This window comes from Prionailurus viverrinus, chromosome C2, assembly GCF_022837055.1.
Source record: "Prionailurus viverrinus isolate Anna chromosome C2, UM_Priviv_1.0, whole genome shotgun sequence".
Taxonomy (NCBI): Eukaryota; Metazoa; Chordata; class Mammalia; order Carnivora; family Felidae; genus Prionailurus; species Prionailurus viverrinus.
In genome coordinates, this window is record NC_062569.1 from 35971993 (window position 1) to 35989617 (window position 17625).

Genomic DNA, 17625 nt, shown 5'->3' on the forward strand with positions numbered 1-17625 from the left:
AAGGCGCCTCCTCCCCAAGTCAACCCATCCCCTCCCCCACCTTGCTTTTGTTCTCTCTCTCTCTCTCTCTCCCTCCCTCCCCACCTGCCTCCCACCTTCACACTAGCTAGCTTGCCTGAATTCCCACTCCTTCCTCCTAAGGCTGAGATGTTTGCAAGAGTGGTCCCGATAGCTCTAATGCCCTTTGCAGGCCATCGGCTCCCATGGCCACCACACAAGGACAAACACCTGTGTCAGTCCTTCAGCAAACCAGTGGGAGCAGCCCCCTCTGTCTGGTCTGAGAGCTAGGGGCAGAGAGGAGGGAGCAGCTAGATGCTTAGGGATTAAATGAAATGCTTCCAGAGGCCTCATCTGCCTCTCCCAAGGCCTTCCAGCCTATTTTCACTTGACCTGCAGGAATCCTTCCCAGACACGCTATTCAAGCTCTCATCCAATACGTGCTTATTTTTTTCTTTCTTGGGTGGTCATACCACATAATGGTTTAGAGCTTCTCAAACCTTAATGCACACTGAACACCTAGAGATCTCATTAGACTGCAAATGCCAATTCAGAAGGTCAGAGTGACATCTGCAACTAGTTTCTGACCGGCTCCCGGGTGATGGCTGTGCTGCTAGGACACGCTGCTGCTGACTGATGGCTCACAGTGATCAGCGAGGCTTTGCAGTGAGGCTCTAGACACAAACTCGCTGTGTGACCTTGGGCAAGTTACTTAACCTCTCTGAGCCTCTGCAAGGTGAAGAATAGTGTTACTTCCAAGAGTTGCCCCAGCAAATACATAAGAATACATAAGACGGTGCATGGAAAGTTCTCAGCCCAGGGAGCAGCGCAAAGCAGAGGAGAAAGTGCTGTACACACAGAGTTGGTAATGATCGCAAGATGCTAAGATGGGAGCCTTCTCCTAAGTGGGCCTTTCCCTAGGGAGGCATTTCAAAGAATTCAAAGAGCACAGGGGCGCCTGCGTGGCTCCGCTGGCTAAGCGGCCAATTTTGGCTCAGGTCACAATCTCACACTTTGTGGGTTCAAGCCCTGTGACAGGCTCTGTGCTGGCAGCTCTGAGCCTGGAGCCTGCTTCGGATTCTGTGTGTGTGTGTGTCTGCCTCTCCTGTTCATGCTCTGTCTCTCTCTCAAAAATAAATAAACATTAAAAAATTTTAAAAAAAAGAATTCAAAGAGCACATCTTTCAGGCTTAGGAATTGCCTGGGGCCCAAGGAAACCGCACATGACTAATTGGAAAGACTTGTCGCAAATGAAACACCTTGGACAGGCTGAGCAGCAGCAGGTGCAGAGGCCTATGTTTGCATAACGGGTGGACAGAGGCCAGCTGCCGAGCTCCCCATGCCGCAGCACGCGGTTCCATGCAGAGGTCTGCGTCATTTCAGAAAAGGAGCCTTATGAAGCAGCAGTTAGTTCCTGGGGAACTCTAGCTTTGGGGAGATGCATTAGGTAGCCAGTTTTGCTCTGCATGGCCAGACCAGCCCTTCTCAGTATCTAAGTAGGTGTGACTTTTGCTTATTTGTTCATCTACAAGTGGGCATGGGATATGATAATGAGAAACACCCTTCAAAATACGGAGGGGACTCAGGGCCACCTGGGTGGCTCAGTTGGTTAAATGTCTGACTCTCGATCTCAGCTCAGGTCGTGATCTCATGGTTCATGGGATTGAGTCCCGCGTAGGGCTCTGCACTGACAGTGCGGAGCCTCCTTGGGATTCTCTCTCTCTCCCTCTCTCCCTTCCCCTCTCCCACTCATTCTCATTCTCTCTCTCAAAATAAATAAATCAACTTAAAAAAAATACTGAGGAGATTGAGAGGTCAGCGTGCTCTGTGCCTGATTTGGGGGGCGGGCGGCCTCGGAGAAGCTGGAGAGGGCACGAAACAGAGGCATGTGTAAGTATGGCACGTAGAACCAAAAGATGACGGTGAAGACATCTTGTGTTTGGAGAAGCAAGGAGCGTGGACTCAGATGCGTGCATCTGTTTTCTATTGTCACCGCACAAGTTACTGCACACTTAGTAGATTCAAACAACACAAATTTATTATCTTACAGTTTGGAGATCAGAAGTCTGAAATGGGTCTCACAGGACTAAAACCAAGGTGTAGGAGGGCAGTGTTCCTTCGGAAGGCTCTGGGGAGAATCGGTTTCCTTGTCCTTTCCCGCTACAGAGGCCGCCCACCGTCCTGGGCTCCATCCTTAAAGTCAGTACTCACACCCCCCGGCCTCTGCCTCTACCACCTCCAGACTTCTCTGACCCGCCTGCCTCCCTCCCTCACTTGTAAACACACTTGTGATTACACTGAGCCCATCTGGATACTCCAGGAAAACTCCCCATCTCAAAATCCTTTACTTCATCACTTCTGGGAAGTCCCTCCGCCACGTGAGGTAACACATGTCATGCAGGTTGCAGGGGTTGGGATGTAGACATCCTTGGGGTGATTATTCTGCCCACATGGTGAGAGCGACTTCAGGGTGGCTGTTTCCCAGGATTTCGTGGGAAATGCAACTCATCAAGGAAGGTTCCTACTAAAGAAAACAAAATGTTTATCCATTTTGGATAGAGAGGAGAAAAGAATTGTCTGAGACTCAGCTCTATTAGCAGGTCGGTAGGGAGAGCTTCCGCTCACACAGGGACTGAGGACCCATGGTGTGCATGGCATCATGGTAGGTCTCCTTCATCCAGGCCCCGGGAAGAGCCACAGGAGAGGCAGGGCAGCTATGAGGGCCTGGAGAACATGCGGTCCTCAGCCTTCCCTCCTTCTACACAACGCACCTGCCTTACCAGATAAATCCAAACACTGCCTTAGAACCTCAGTGTGTGCAAAGAAAATCCCCTGTGTGTGTCTCCTTTACTCTCTCCCTACACCACGCTCGCAATTCTTCTGATACCAGATGTGCGGGATTTTTCCCACATCAAGCAATGCTTTGAGACACCAGCTGGGTGTCCCACGGTCCAGTTCAACACTGGTACTGAACTGGAGGTCACGCAGACCCTGCGGCTTAAAAGCTTGGTACCACGAGATCACCCCTACTTCAGATGCCAGTAAGCAAGTAGGAGGTGCCCAGATTACCCACAACTTCTGTCCAACTTGGCTACAAATCGGAGGTTCCAAAGACACCTCAGTCTTTGGATTCAGTCATTTGCTAGCACAGCTCCCAGAACTCGGGCAAACGCTAACTTACATTTATCAGCTTATTAAATAATAAAGCGTATGAGAAAGGGTACAGATGAGCAACCGGATAAAGAACAGTGAGGCCTGGGCGGATCCCAAGTGTAGGGGCTTCTTCTGTTCCTGTGGAGTTGGGCTACACCACCCTCCTGTATTTGGATGTGTTCACCAACCTAGAAGCTCCCTGAAGCCCATACTGTTGGGACTTTTATGGCGATTTCATCAGATAGGCATGGCAGGTTACTATTTCCAGCCCCTCTTCCTTGTCCAGAGGATGGCAGGGGGGCACAGGGGAGGCTGAAAGTTCCAAGCTTCCAATCATGACTTGGCCTTTCTGATGACTGACCCCCATCCAGGAGCCCACCCAGAGTCGACTCACTGGGACAAAAGATGCTTCTATTGCCCAGGAAATTCCAAAGGATTTAGGGGCTTACTGTCAGATGCTCCTATCATGCAGAGAATTGCAAAGGTCTTAAGAGTACCGTGTCAGGAACTGTTGCTGAGACTAAATGTTAGAACAAGAGTCTCCCAATGCCCCAATTTACAATGGTTTTTAGGTCAGGAATCGAAGGTAAAGATAGATAGAGATAGAGATTTCTTAGTACTCACACTCAGGCGTTCGAATAACTGCTTTGGAAGTGGTCTCAAGTCTGAGCCTCTCCCCACTTCTGCCAGCTCACTAGAGAAGGAGCCTTAGAGGCCCAGCCCGGCAGAAACAAGTCTCCAAGTTTCCTGCATGGGACCTCTGCTTCCACGTGGAGCAGATGTCTGGTGCACAACAGACTCTGTGCATGCTGATTGAATGAATAAATGAATGAGTAAGTGAATGAATGAATGAATGAATGAATATGGTCTACAGAACCTTTAATGGGAGGCTTTTATTATTGTATTACTTAACCAGGGATTCTCCTTTTAAAAGTAGCACTTCCTGGGGCACTTGTGTGGCTCAGTCAGTTGAGCATCCGACTCTTGATTACGGCTCAGGTCATTATCCCAGAGTCATGGGATCAAGCCCCACATCTCTCGCTCAATGAAATGAAATGAAATGAAATGAAATAGCACTTCCTGAACACATATAACAGCTTACTCTTTTTATCATACAGGATTCAAAGAGTGTTCTTTCCTCACACCAGAGAATGGTGGTAACTCTAGGTTGCCCCTTTGCAGTTTCTGACGTGGTGAGTGATAGGATGGAATACTGCACACATCCTTTGAGCACTTTCTATGCCCCTACCCCCGCACGGTGAGAACATGGGGGGACCAAGAGAAGGCTGTTACGGACTGAATTGCATCCCTCCAAAAAAGATGTTAAAGCCCTAATGCCCAATAATAGAATGTGACGTTATTTGCAAATAGGTCTGTTGCAAATTAAATTACTTAAGATGAGGTCATATGGGGGTAGGGTGGGCCCTTACTGCAATATGACTGGTGTCCTTATAAGAAGATGGCTGTGTGAAGACACAAACACACAGGGAGAACACCATGTGAAGACAGGAGGGAAGACTGCACCCACAAGCCAAGAATGCCTGTGGCCACCAGAAGCCAGGAAATAGGCCCAGAACAGATTTTCCCTCAGAACCCACAGAAGGGCCAACCCGCCAACACCTTGCTCTCAGACCTCTGGCCTGCAGAACTGTAAAACCGACAAGTTCCTGTTGTCTGAAGCCAAGGGGGTTGTGCTTTATTGCAGCAGCCCGAGCAAACTAATACGAAGGCCAACACAGAGTCGTGGATGTAGGCCTTCCCAGTCTTCTTCAAAGATGTGGCAAAACCTGGTCCCTGAACGCTGTGGCTCTGACAGAAGCCAGGATGAATGAGACATACTTGCCTCAGTTAACGTAGAGGGCCGTATATATTTTCTGACATCTGCCATCAGGCTGAAGCTTGGAACCAACACATGCATGGCACCTAACCAGCTCTCAGAAGTCCACACTGAGTCTGGGCATGGAGCTGGTCAGACTACCCCACCGTCTCTCCAAAGCAAGGGAAGGTCGGTGCTGGGCAGATTTTTGTGTTTGTTTGGGTTGCTTTATTTTAGGGGGGAAGGAGGAGGGTGGCTCTTGCTGGATTTTAAACTGTTCCCAAAGCTTTATTATGAGACCAAAAGCCAGGGGTGAAAATTCCACTTGGCAAATATCCTTGACAGACTGGCCTTAAGATCTTGGATGTCCTAATGAATTTCGGCCTGTGACTGTTCCCGAAAGGTTCTACAAGTTCTCCCAGACTTCACGGACTGACTTATAGTTCCAAGAATGTACCCGGTTTCTTCGCCGGGAATTCCAAGCAGAGATAACCTATTCACGTGCCTTCCCTGGAGGCTCCCATGAACTGCAAAGAGGCCTTTCTACAGAAACTGCTCTGCGAGGGGAACAGGTGATCCACACGTGGCTGGGACAGATCTCTTCCGGAGCAGTGATGTCATATGACCTGGGCCCACTAACATTAGCCTTCAATCACACCCAGGCACTCCAAATGCTACCAGAACAAGATCAGCATGAGAAGCCCATGTGTGTGTGTGTGTGTGGTGTGTGGGGGGGGTGGGGGGGTGGTCAATGCTGGAAGTTCAGCCTCTCCTTGTGGGATGCACACTCGTCTCGGTTACCAGAGAGCTAACAGACAGTCGAGGTAGGCACATGGCTGAAGGCGAGGAGGGACAGAGGCCCCGCGGCTGGTGGCTGGAGCCAGTACCGGAGGAGGGCCCAGGGAGATCCGAGACGTGCTTGCTGGCTGCCACGTGCTGTGTCTTTGGAGATGGAAGTGCTTAACCAATTCCATTCAGGATCGACTCAGTTTTCCAAAGGGGCAGAATTTATTATTTGAATTATTCAGGGGAGGTTTATTCGCCAGCACCGAGATATGAGATCTGTCAACTAAATTATAATTATGTTTCTCTAAAGATATCCACTGGGAGAGTCCTTTTTTTTTTTTTTTTTTTATTTAAACTTGCAAGGAGGAGTCAGACTGTGTATTTATGAACAGCCGGGCTCAATATTCTGAGTGGCGGAATGAAAAATTAATTTTCTGCAAATACATTAGTGAATAGTTAACTGCATCTCAGTAACCTATTTGTTTAATATACCGGGGTCCTCTTCAAAGAGCTTATGATTTACTCTCATCTTCGCCAGGAGATAACTTTCAAAAGCACAGGCCTGAGGACGAGAAACAGGAATTCTGGGCTCCAGCCCCACCGCCAACAAGCTGGGGCTCCTTAAGCGAGCCCCCACTGCTCTCTGGGCCCTGTAGGCACCAGGGGACCCTGTCCTTCTGCAGCTGCCCACAAATGTCACCCTCCCTGAGTGTGAAAAGGGTGATGTGCGCACTGCTGCTTATCTAATAAGGAATAAGAAGAGAAATTAAGCACAGAAAGGAACATTTTTGTACCAAAGTGTCCCCCCACCTTGTCTTCCTTCTGCCAACCCTTGCCTCTCCTGCCAAGGTCCTAGGAAATTGAGAGAGCCCTTCTGGGAGAAGCCCCCTCGCCTTCCGTCCATTCCCCTTTCCCTCTGCCTACAGGCAGAAGGCCCAGGGCTCCCAGGATGGGGTCTGTTCCCACGAATCTTCACCACCCCACCGTTCTTTCTTCACATGGTCCTCCTAATGGTGCCTTCTGGGCCTCTAGGTCCGTAAGTGCACCTCTCACCTTCTCTTCGGAAAGGTCATTTGGCACTGGGTACCCAGGATTTGATCCCCATCATGGCTGAAAGGCTGTGTGCCCAGTAACGGAGGAGGAAGCCACATGAGAGCAGACGGGGGCTTTGCAGAGCATGACTGCTGTTCTCCCGTGCATCCATGCTTTTACGTGTGCAATCTGCATTTATCCAGAACCTACCACATACCTGGAGTCCAGACAAGGCCCTGCCCCATGGATCTCAGAGCCAAAGGCTGGCCAGACCAGCAGGATAGCCACTAGCCATGCGTGACTGTTGAGCAGTTGAAATCAAGCCAGTTTGAAGCAAGGTGTGCTGACAATGTAACGAACACAGTGCCCTGCAAAGACTTAGTAAGAAAACCAGAATGTAAAATATGATATATTTTAAGATTGATTACACGTTGCATGATGAATGGATATATTGAATTAGAGTATATTATTGTTTTAAGGTTATTATTTTGAGAGAGAGAGAGAGAGAGAGAGGGAGAATGAGTGGGCAAGGGGCAGAGAGGCAGAGAGATTCTCAGGCAGACTCCGCCCTGAGCCCAGACATGGGGCTACACCCCACGATTGTGACATCATGTCCTGAGCCAAAATCAGGAGTCAGACGCTTAACCGGCTGAACCACCCAGGTGCCCCTGGATTAGAGTGTATTATTAAAGCTAGTATCACCTGTTCCTTTTTAGTTTTTTAACGTGGCTACTTAAAAAATGTAAAATTACGTATGTGCCATGAATGTTGTGAGGGACTTGGGTAAACCCCAGGAGGTAGTTACTATTGTTATTTCCATTGCCTAGATGAAGGAACTGAGGCACAAAGAGGGAATGTGACTGGCCTGGGATCACACAGCCAGGAAGGGGTCAAATTAGAGCATGAACCCTGGAGGCCTGGCTCTGGAGCCCCAGCTTGATCTGTCCTAGGCCCCTCTCCAGGCTCAGGCTGAGCGGTGAAGCTGAGTCTGTGGAAGGTGGGCACCCCGCGGGTCTGGAGCCGTGCGGAGACCAGTCTGCAGACACAGGAAGAGTAATCTGGGGGCAGGGAGTTTGGGATAGACCCAAAGGGGTGCTGGCGGCAGCGGGGCTGAAGGAAGGGCAGAGACTGATGCTCCCATGACACCAGCCCTGCCAAGTCCTCAGCACCACGTCACAAGCTCTCCCGTCCCCTCGGGGCTCCTACCACAGGGCCACTGTCCGTGCCCTTCCCTCCTCCTGGAACCTTCTTACCCCCACCGGCCCATTCACCTGCCTCCTTTTCCTTCACCCTCACTTCTTCACTGCCACAACTAGCTTCGATCTCCCAACTTTGAGCTCATATGGCACCTTGTACCTCCCCTGCATAGTATTTCTTTCAGTTAGAACATTACATTTATTTATGCGAGTATTTTCTGTCTACTCCCTTAGGGAAGGAACTGCGTCTGTTTTTGCTCACTTTATACACTCAACACTGAGAACAATACCTGATCTATATAGTTGCTACCAATAAATATCTACGGAATAAACAAACCTTCCTGCAACACAGGTGTTCTACCCATTTTACAGATGAAGAAACCGACCACCAAGTTTAAGAAAGTTTGAGAAAATTGCCCCAGGTCCCAGCCCAGCTGAAATTTCCTCTGACCTGACTCTTCAAAGCCACTGCCTCTTGGTGGGAACCCACAGAGATGCAGGTACCCCCAGGATGGGCCTTGAAGCCAGAGGCCGTGAGGAGGCCTTCGCGACATGCCTGGGCCCTTCCCTCGTCAGGGTCTTCTCCGGACTCCCCTGTGTCTGATGACCTTCACCCTCCTTCCTTTGCCTCGTCTTCTATCCAGAACTTTCCATGTTTGCTGGACCTTCTCAACCCTGTCTCTTGGACTGCCATCCTGGTGAGCTTGTCAGAATTCTAAGTATTTGACACAGACATAGCTTTACCCCCAGAACCGTGCTCCAGCTCTCTGAGCTGGGCCCCCACGTCCCCCTTTTCTAAAGGATCCATTTCCAGTGTCGCTGGCTTTGGCTGGTTTTACTGTAATCATTCATTCCTTCAGTCAGTCGGTCCGTCTACAGGCGCTCACTGTTGAGTGGCCATCACGCCTCTTACGCTGTACCGACTGCGACAGGCTCACAGTCTGGGAGCAGCACCCACCTCGGCCCCAAGCCAAAGCATCTCGCTTTCCACACCCTTCCTGTGTCAGGGCGAGCGATCGGCTTGGTCTTTGTGCAGCTGACTGTGATCAGGGAAAGCACACCTGGGGAGAAATCGTCCCTTTCCTAATTGTCAAATTTAAGACATGTGCTTCCTGGCCTGCCTCCGCAGCTCCAGTGCGCGCCCCGGGGCCCTGACAGGTGTCAGCTGTTCAGTAAATTCATGAGGAAAATATCCCCCGAGGAATTCGATGGCACGTCCTGGAAGCAACAACTGAGGCGGGAGAAAGCTTGGCAAGCTTAAGAGAGGCCTTTTGCTTTGGGGGCAAGGGAATCCTACTGCTCAAAAGGAAGAGCTACAGCCAAGGTGTGTGAGCAGAGGCAGGGAAGTCAGTCGGGACCGGAGGGACGGGACGGTGGGGGAGGGGAGAGACTAGGGCAAACGCTGGAAAGTGGGAAGGGACTGGTAGAAATCTTCCTGTTTTGTTCACTGTCACATCCCCAGTGCCCGGAAGTTGCCTGGGACACAGTGGGTACTCTGTTAATATGTGTTCGGCGAACTTAATGAATTTCACAGCATGCATCTTCTGAGATTTTTTTGTTTGTTTCAGGTGATATTCATAGGCGCCTAACAGGCAAACAGGATAAACTCGGTGAACAAATTTGCTAAACTGACTAGTCTATCGACCACATTAGCGTATTAAATTCTCTGAGGCAAAGGGTCTCAAACTTGACTTATCTGAACATCCGGAGGTCCTGTTACACAGACTGCTGGGCCCCACCTGCAGGGTTTCTGTTCATTGGATCTGGGGTAGAGCCGGAGAATCTGCATTTCTAACAAGTTCCTTGGTGACTTCGCTCAGGCTGCCAGAACAAAATACCACAGATTGGGTGGTTTTAACAATAGACGTTTATTCGTCACAGTTCTGGAGGCTGGGAAGTCCAAGTTCAAGGTGCCTGCAGATTCAGTTCTTGGTGGAAACCCACTTCATGGCTTGCAGGAGGTCACCTTCTTCCTGTGTCCTCACAAGCAGAGAAAAAGAGGGGCTCCGGTCTTCCTCTTCTTATAAGGACACAAGCACCACCAGGGGAGACCCACCTTTATGACATCACCTAAACCTAATTACTTCACAAAGACCTCGCCTCCAGATAGCATCACGCTGGGCATTAGGGTTTCACCATATGAGTTTGGAGAGGATACAAACATCCAGTCCCTAACACTAGCTGGTGCCGATGCTGCTGGTCCCGGGACCACACTTTGAGAACCACTGGTCCGTGGAGTCTTGCTAGAAGAAACCTGATTAACTGTGTAACATGAAGCTTTTCTAATTTTGACCCTGACCCCATTGTTCATGATATATCTTGCAGGACCGTATTTTACAAAATACCCACTTGGGAAAGAAGCCTGAAAGGGTCACACCTTCCCGAGTGATGGCCAAAGAGGGGCCTCATCTCCGCTGGTTGGCCCCATTCTTCTTGCTTACTCGTGTAGGAGACCCAGCACCCAGAATGTACAATGCCCACTTCATGTGCAGGTTTGCTGCCCCCACACATCTGGCTCCCCCATGAAGCTGCCAACCCTACCTCCATGGGGCTTTGTAGAGTTTGCAGATCAGACCCAGGCTGGGGAGAGAGGCTTTGGTTTGGACGAGAGACTAACTGAAGTACCATTTTAACACATAAAAATGAGGCCATCCATCAGTAAGATCTGGAAGTTAAGGGATCTTCCCAGGGTTGTCCTCCAGGGATGGGGAAGGGAGATCTGACTGGCATTGCTGAAAGGCTGTGGTGGGGAAGAACGAACCGCTGATCCAAGAAGCTGATTATGTTGCGGAATTCTCTACCTCAATACGGGGGGTTCGTTGTTTCGCTGCTTCGAAGAATGAAGAGGTGGACACAGAATGAGCAGCAGGCGAAAGCTTATTAGAGTATAAGATCAGAAAGGAAGAATGGTGTGAAAGCTGTCTACAGACAGGGGGCATTCGAAAGGGAATGCCCGTGACTATAGGCAACGGTCCTTGTTTTATAAGGTTCTGGTCGTCTCTCCCTGCCCTTCCCCATCATTCCTTCTCAGGTTCCACCCTTACTGGCTGGATGGCTCTAGGTGCAGGGCTGTCCCTTCCTGATTGGCTCGATTCCATTGCATGAGCGGTGGTCTGTAGCCACATCATTCCTTGTGGGTCATACGCTTTGTGGTCTACTACTTATTTTTAGTTAGGTCTTTTGTCAAATTCCTGAGGGGAACCTCAGGGGGGTAGATGGTGTCTGATACATTCTTAGGAGGAACTTCACACCCCAGGGGGTTGCTGTGGTCAGAGACGCCCAGCATTGTTCCAAACTACGTGTTTTTCTGCACCCAGGGACCTCAGGTCCTAACCCTCTCTGCCTATTTTCTCCTATCTTTTCCTATCGTAATTACATACGCAAAAACCATAGCATGGTGCCAGGCATATCATCAGCGCATAATAAAGGTGTATTTTCTCTCCCCCTGGACGAGTTTAAATCGTGGGTGCGGGCAAGTCTTGATTTACGTGCTCCAGGCACAAACTGCAAGGACAGATTTTCAGGATTGTTTTGGGGATTGGCCCAAATGTTGCTCAACCAAATTGCAAATGGAGGTGGTCTCTTTGACACAAGCTACCTTTCATGTTTCCCAGTCCCCTGGGCTCCACCGCCCTGAGTCAGCAATTGCTTTTTGACAGAAGGCCCAGCGGGTGCTTTCTGAGCTGTCATAATCACCTTCCCCGAAAACACACTGTACTTCTCCCTGCCAGTCTGGAGGTGCAGGCGACCTCCTGGGAAGATCTTAAAGAGATTTGCAAATAAGAGTGGCATCTTTGCTTTGGCATGAGGTTGGTCTTGGCAGTGACCAAAACCTCATCTTTCTAAATGTTCCCAAACAGCGGCCTGATGCCAAAGGGCCTTGCAAGTCCACAGTGAGAACTCGATTTGCATGGTTTCAACACTCCCGGTTCAGTCACTCTCCGTTTCAGGAAGGGAAGTTTGGTTTTGACTTGCCCTTCAAACATGTCCTGTGGGGCAGGGGCTAGGGGGCTCTGTGTGTCCACTGTCCTCTAAGTTGTCACAGGAGGGGGCTGTGGAAGTAAAGAATGGCTTTCTAGAATGCAAGGCGCTACAATAGAGTAGTACATGCATCGGCAGGATGCAAGAGGTCCTCAGGAGCCCAGCCCCCCTGCCGTCCCCTGGGGGGGGGGGGGCCCTCCCCACACACATCTGTCAGGCTCTCTGTTGGAATATGTCCTTTGATCAGCCATAGAATCCATACACCTCTTTGTTGCTTTATCAAATTCTCGTTCTCTAATCTCATCTATCAGCCTGTTCTCTAATGCCATTGTCCGTTTTCTTGATTTATTTTTATTTCAATAACTATGTCTTTTGTTTCTGGAATTTTTCTTTGATTCTTTTTCAGACCTGTTTTCCTCTATTTCCTTTCTAATTGCTCCATTTTCTGTGGTTCCCTGAATGTGGGTTTGATCATTTGTTTTGTCTGCCTTTTCTCTCACACACAAAGGATTGCTTCCTCTTTGTTTTGTAAATTTTAACCCTGAGCTCAAGGCCAGCAGGAATTGTCCTGCCTAAGCCCTGGGTGGTGAGCATATGTAGAATAGATTCCGACTATGTCTTTGTGGAGGGCCTAGAGACTTTGTGGATGCGTTGTTAAGTTTGCGTCTGAGTTCCAGGTTTCTGCATCAGGCAGGCTGTGTGCATTTGGACCCGATGCACACGCACAGAATAGGCTTGCGGGTCTAACGTTGCAGAGGTGACCTGTTCCAGAGCCGTTGTCCAACTTCCTCCCTGCCTCCCTCGGTCCATCCATGGCTGCCATTGTCCCAGGACACAGGCTTCAGATGGCTCCTCTGCAGCTGCAGGCTTTATGCAGACGTGTCAGGTCGAGTTTTCCCAGGTGAAGGACCTGAGTCTACATTCCTCTCTCCCACTGGCTTTGAAACCACAGCTGAGAGGGTGGGCTGCATGGGGCACCTGGGTGTCTCAGTCAGTTGAGCACCCGACTTTGGCTCAGGTCATTATCTCAGGGTTCATGGTTCAAGCCCCGCGTTGGGCTCTGTGCTGACAGCTCCGAGCCTGGAGCCTGCTTTCGATTCTATGTCTCCCTCTCTCTGGCCCTCCCCCGTTCACGCTCTGTCTCACGCTCTCTCTCAAAAATAAATAAACATTAAAAAAATAATAAAAGAAAAAAAAGAAGAAAGGGTGGGCCATAGCCCCTCCGCAGTCATTTGCTTCCAACAACAGTCAGGTGCAGCTTTGGGGGTTTTGTTTGCTTTTTATACCTAAGGACTTCTAACTCTCTTATTCTGTTTTGTCATTATCACTGTTCTGTTTTATGCAGCATCTCAATGTATTTGGAAAAGGAAAGGGGTCTGCATATCTGCTCAGGTTACAAACACGTGCTTGGCATTGTATATGCTTTATTTTAGCTCCCTTCACAAAATAACCATCTGATTGGGTACTCTTTATTATCCTCACTTTACAGGTGAAGGAGTCAGGATTTAAATTTTTCAATTATTTTCCCAAAGCCCACAACATGCTTCCCCAGAAGTTGTTAAAGCGGGTGTGACCCCTGGCCCATTCTCCCCAGGCTTGGCCTGCACGACTCCCTCCCGCGTCCTCTTGGCTGTCTCTCTCTGGCTCCCCCAGCGCAGCGCCGCCTGCTGGCCACCAGCAGTCTGCAGGCTCTGCCCACCCACACTCACACCAGACCTTTCCGGCCATCCCCCTGCTGCAGATGGGCCTCTCCCCTGGCCCAGGTGCTTTCCCTCTTGCAGTAGCCTGTCAGAGACGCACTCCTTCAACCTCCCCCCCTCCAGTGCATGTTGTAAATTCTGAGCGGGAGTGAAGGTAGACAGAGGAGAGTGGATGAGAGGGGCGTCATCAGAACTTGGCAACACGCGGGCAGGAGGGAGGGAAAGAGTGAGGCAGTCTAAAGCAATGCCCAGGGTTCTGGCTCGGACGATACATAGGATGAGGAGCGCTTGCTGAGGCAGGGACACAGGAGGGGGCGAAGGGGGGACTGGAGCATGAGGGGTGTTGGGCTCAATTTTGGACACCCCGTGCGTCCGAAGTGCCTGTAGCACGTCAGGTGGGCCACTCGGGGACAATCTGACACACAAGCCCATCACTCAGGAGGTAAGTGTCTGCACCAGACCCTGATTCGGCGGTGAGTATGCGAAGCTGAGCCACTGGTTGTGTGTGAAACAGAGACACGAGAGGCTGAGTGTGGAAGCCCGAGTGGGGTGCCTGTTACACCTAACTCCCGACATCCGCTCCTCGACATCAGAAACCATATCCTTTCTCTCCCTTTATGTTGTAAAGGTGCCTGTGTCAAACTGGCACTCGGGTTGCAGCGAGGATTCACTAGCGTAAGGAGTATGAAAAGCTTCTTTAAAAGGGAGAAGCATGTTCCAGCATTGACTGTTGTTATGACTACCATCCTCCTCCCCCCTGCCCCAACCCCCCCACACCTCCTGCTGCCTGAAGAATAAAAGCACCTCAGATCCTTGGGCCTCACTTCCCAATCTATCCCTGTGGCCTCCTCTCCCACCCTGGCCCTTCCCAGACCAGCCTGACCCCTCCATACTGGGTGCCTGTGCTTCTTCCCCCGCCACCCGCCTCCCAGTGCAGATATCCTTTAAAGGGCCACAGTGCCAGCTCCGGATTGGTTTTTCCAGGAAATCAGGAATGTTTGAGTGCAGCAATTCAACGTGAGATACTTTTGCCTCCCACCTATTATGTGCCAGGGGCTGCACGCTTTAGAGGATATTTGGACCGACCAGTCAGCAGCCTGATTTTCTCCTCCTCTCTAGTGGGAGGCTTCCATGGCCCGACTCACCCTGGAGTACCCTCCCACTCCCAACACAACCTCCTATGGCATCGTCTTTGCTACCTACCGTTCCTCAACACGTGTCCCTGGGTCTCTGGTCTCTGGTCTCTGCTTCACTTGCCAGCTAAACAGCATCCCAGCCACCCATCCTGGGAACACACCTGCAAGTTTTCACAGAGAAAGGGTCTCTGGCCCCACCGAGGTCCTGGGCACCGCCTCAGGGGATGACACGGGACATGCTTGGTGCCAACTGCATTCACCAGTGATTCATGAACAGTCAGGAATTAAAGTTCTTCTCTCCCCCCAGGAAAGGTCACTTTGCCTAATCTCCTTCTCTCACCGTTGAGCCATTGCACTGACACATTTATTTTTGCTGCCTCCTGGCTTGATCATTTTTTTATTACAGTTTGTCCCTCCGACTCTTAACAGAGGGCTAATGCAGGTCTCCTCCTGATCACAGATCCACGTTAGTGAAACCCTAACTAGGCATCTCCTTGGGCAGCCTTCGCAGATTACTTGGTGCCAGAAGTCTGCAAGCATTCGCCTAGTCTGAGCTCGAAGATGCCCAATCAGGAGCCAAGTAGGAAGCTCCCCAGCATTCCTGCCTGCGAGTCTTAGCTCAGGGAGCTCCCCACTCCCAGAAGGCCCTCCCTTTTGACCTTGGAGAATATAAATCTTGCCATCTTTTGTGAACCATCTTAAAATGAGATAAAATGTATCCCCTTTCAAATTGCCAGGATTGTATATTTTATTAACACTCTGTGGTAAGGGTACAATGCACGAACACTCTTAGAGTCTGTGGGCAGGAGAACAAAAAGGCACAAACTTCTTCCGGAAAAAAAAAATGACAGTGTGTGTCATGAGCCTTCAAACTACCTCCAACCTTTGACTCAGTAATTGCACTTCCATGAATCTTTCCCAAGGATATAATCAGGAATGCAGGCAAATAATTATTCATAAATAAATATAGTATTAGGTTACAGCATGTTTTATAACTGCTGGTACATAATTAATACGTGATACTAAGGACATATTTAAATATGGTTTAGTATATGCATACTATACAGCCATCTAAACTGAAGTTGGTAAAGGCATTTTAATGCTGACATTAAGTGAAGCCAGCAAACTCAAATCATATACACAGTATGATCCAAATTGACCTTCTCCCACTGTTGTTTTACAGGACGCTTACAGGAATGCTATAAATAGAAAAATTCATTTTCCAACAAGGTTGGAAAGTTATTATAGGCATATACTTCATACTTTGAGGCTGCTGGGAGCCTTGGATATGCAAATGAAATGGGAAATCCAAAAAAAAAAAAAAAAAAAAACAAGACCCAGTATACATGGTCGCTGTTTTTCTTCAGGGCATCACAGGGGCTGCTGTTCATGAATCATGCTTCGGAAAACTTGGGGGGGGTAATACCTAGGAAAAGATTCCTATGTTGAAAGAGGTCACCGCTGCTGTTAGTTATGGAATTATTTTGTTTCTTCCTTGGAATGTTTTTTTTCCTACAAAAATGCTGTAAGTATCGTGAAAGGACGCAAGCCAGAGGATCCTTCTCCTCCCAGTGTCAGCAGTGTGGAGTGATGTAGAGCCAGTCAGCACACAGGTCCTACACAGCAGTCATGCCTGAGAGGATGGCTGCCAAGAGGGTGGTATGGCGGCCAGGACAGGGGGGCCCCCTGGGCTGCCTGGTTGACTCTCATGCTCTGCCCACATTTCAAAGGGCACGGGATACGGTCAGGGTCACAGCACTGCCACCTGCTCCCACCCCACCCTGGGACTGGCTAGAGATTTCTCCATGCTTCAGAGAACATGAGGCTCTGAAATATGCCACCTGCCTACTCTTGATTGCAGACTTCAAGTCCAAGGTGCACAGGATGAGCGTGCTTGGATTAGATGCCTCCTCCTTAGCTCCCCACTCTTCCACGACCCCTAGGCTCTGTTTCCAGGTCTTCCTTTGTACCACTCCCACACCACACCACTGGGTCAGCCCTACCCCAGTCACAGGCCCAGCCTAAGAGTCTGCCCCAACCCAGGATGTGGCCTCAGACATGGAGCAGGACGGATGTAAACTTGGTTAGAACCTCATTAGTAGGTACTGAGCTGTACTTGCAGTGGGGTGTAATAGGATTTTGGAAATACTTGCTCGGACACCTCCTGATTACTTTCCAAGGGCCCCTAAAATATTCATCAGCCTTTATCAGGCTAATGGGCTTCAAAAGGAGCAATTTTCTGAGACATGAGACAGGACAATATAAAAAGAACATTAAGGAAAAAATTCCTATTCCAAAATGAAAGGGAAAAGATCATTTAGCATCCCTGTTGGTGTTATCTATTCATGAGAAACAGCACATTTAATCCAGAATGGGCTGTAGGGAGGGCTTTGATGCCCTCACCTTGAGGTCACCTTCATGCAGAACTCATCTGTCTCCGCTGCCACAGATGGCGGGGGCAATGCAGACAAGAAGATACAGATGAGAGGCATTTCAGAGGTGGACTCCACAGGGTGCAGAGTGATTTGAGGGAGAAGAGGGGTGGAGGAGAGGTTTGAATGTGACCCCAAGACACTGGTTTAGGGGATCAGAGAGAAGGGGCACCATTCTCCAGCCTGGCCATCTTACCTCCCTTCCCAAGGCCCACCAGTCTTGGTTTCTATTTTGGATCATGCTGTGAGAGTTCAGCATCTTAAGGTCAGGAATTACTGCTCCATCTAGCCCTCAGCGTCTCTACCCGTCCATTAAAGTTTTGGTTACCACCATAAGATCAGAAATCTCAGGCACAAAAGTTGGGAGAGGCATTAAGTTTAAGAGTGCCCTGCACT

General features: G+C 49.7%; 1 protein-coding gene across 1 annotated transcript in view; it reads left to right on the forward strand.

The window, feature by feature from the left end:
* The window catches only part of CLSTN2 (calsyntenin 2), a 605822-nt gene that overhangs the window by 543603 nt on the left and 44594 nt on the right, over positions 1 to 17625 (forward strand). The gene's annotated exons all lie outside the window — the stretch shown is intronic.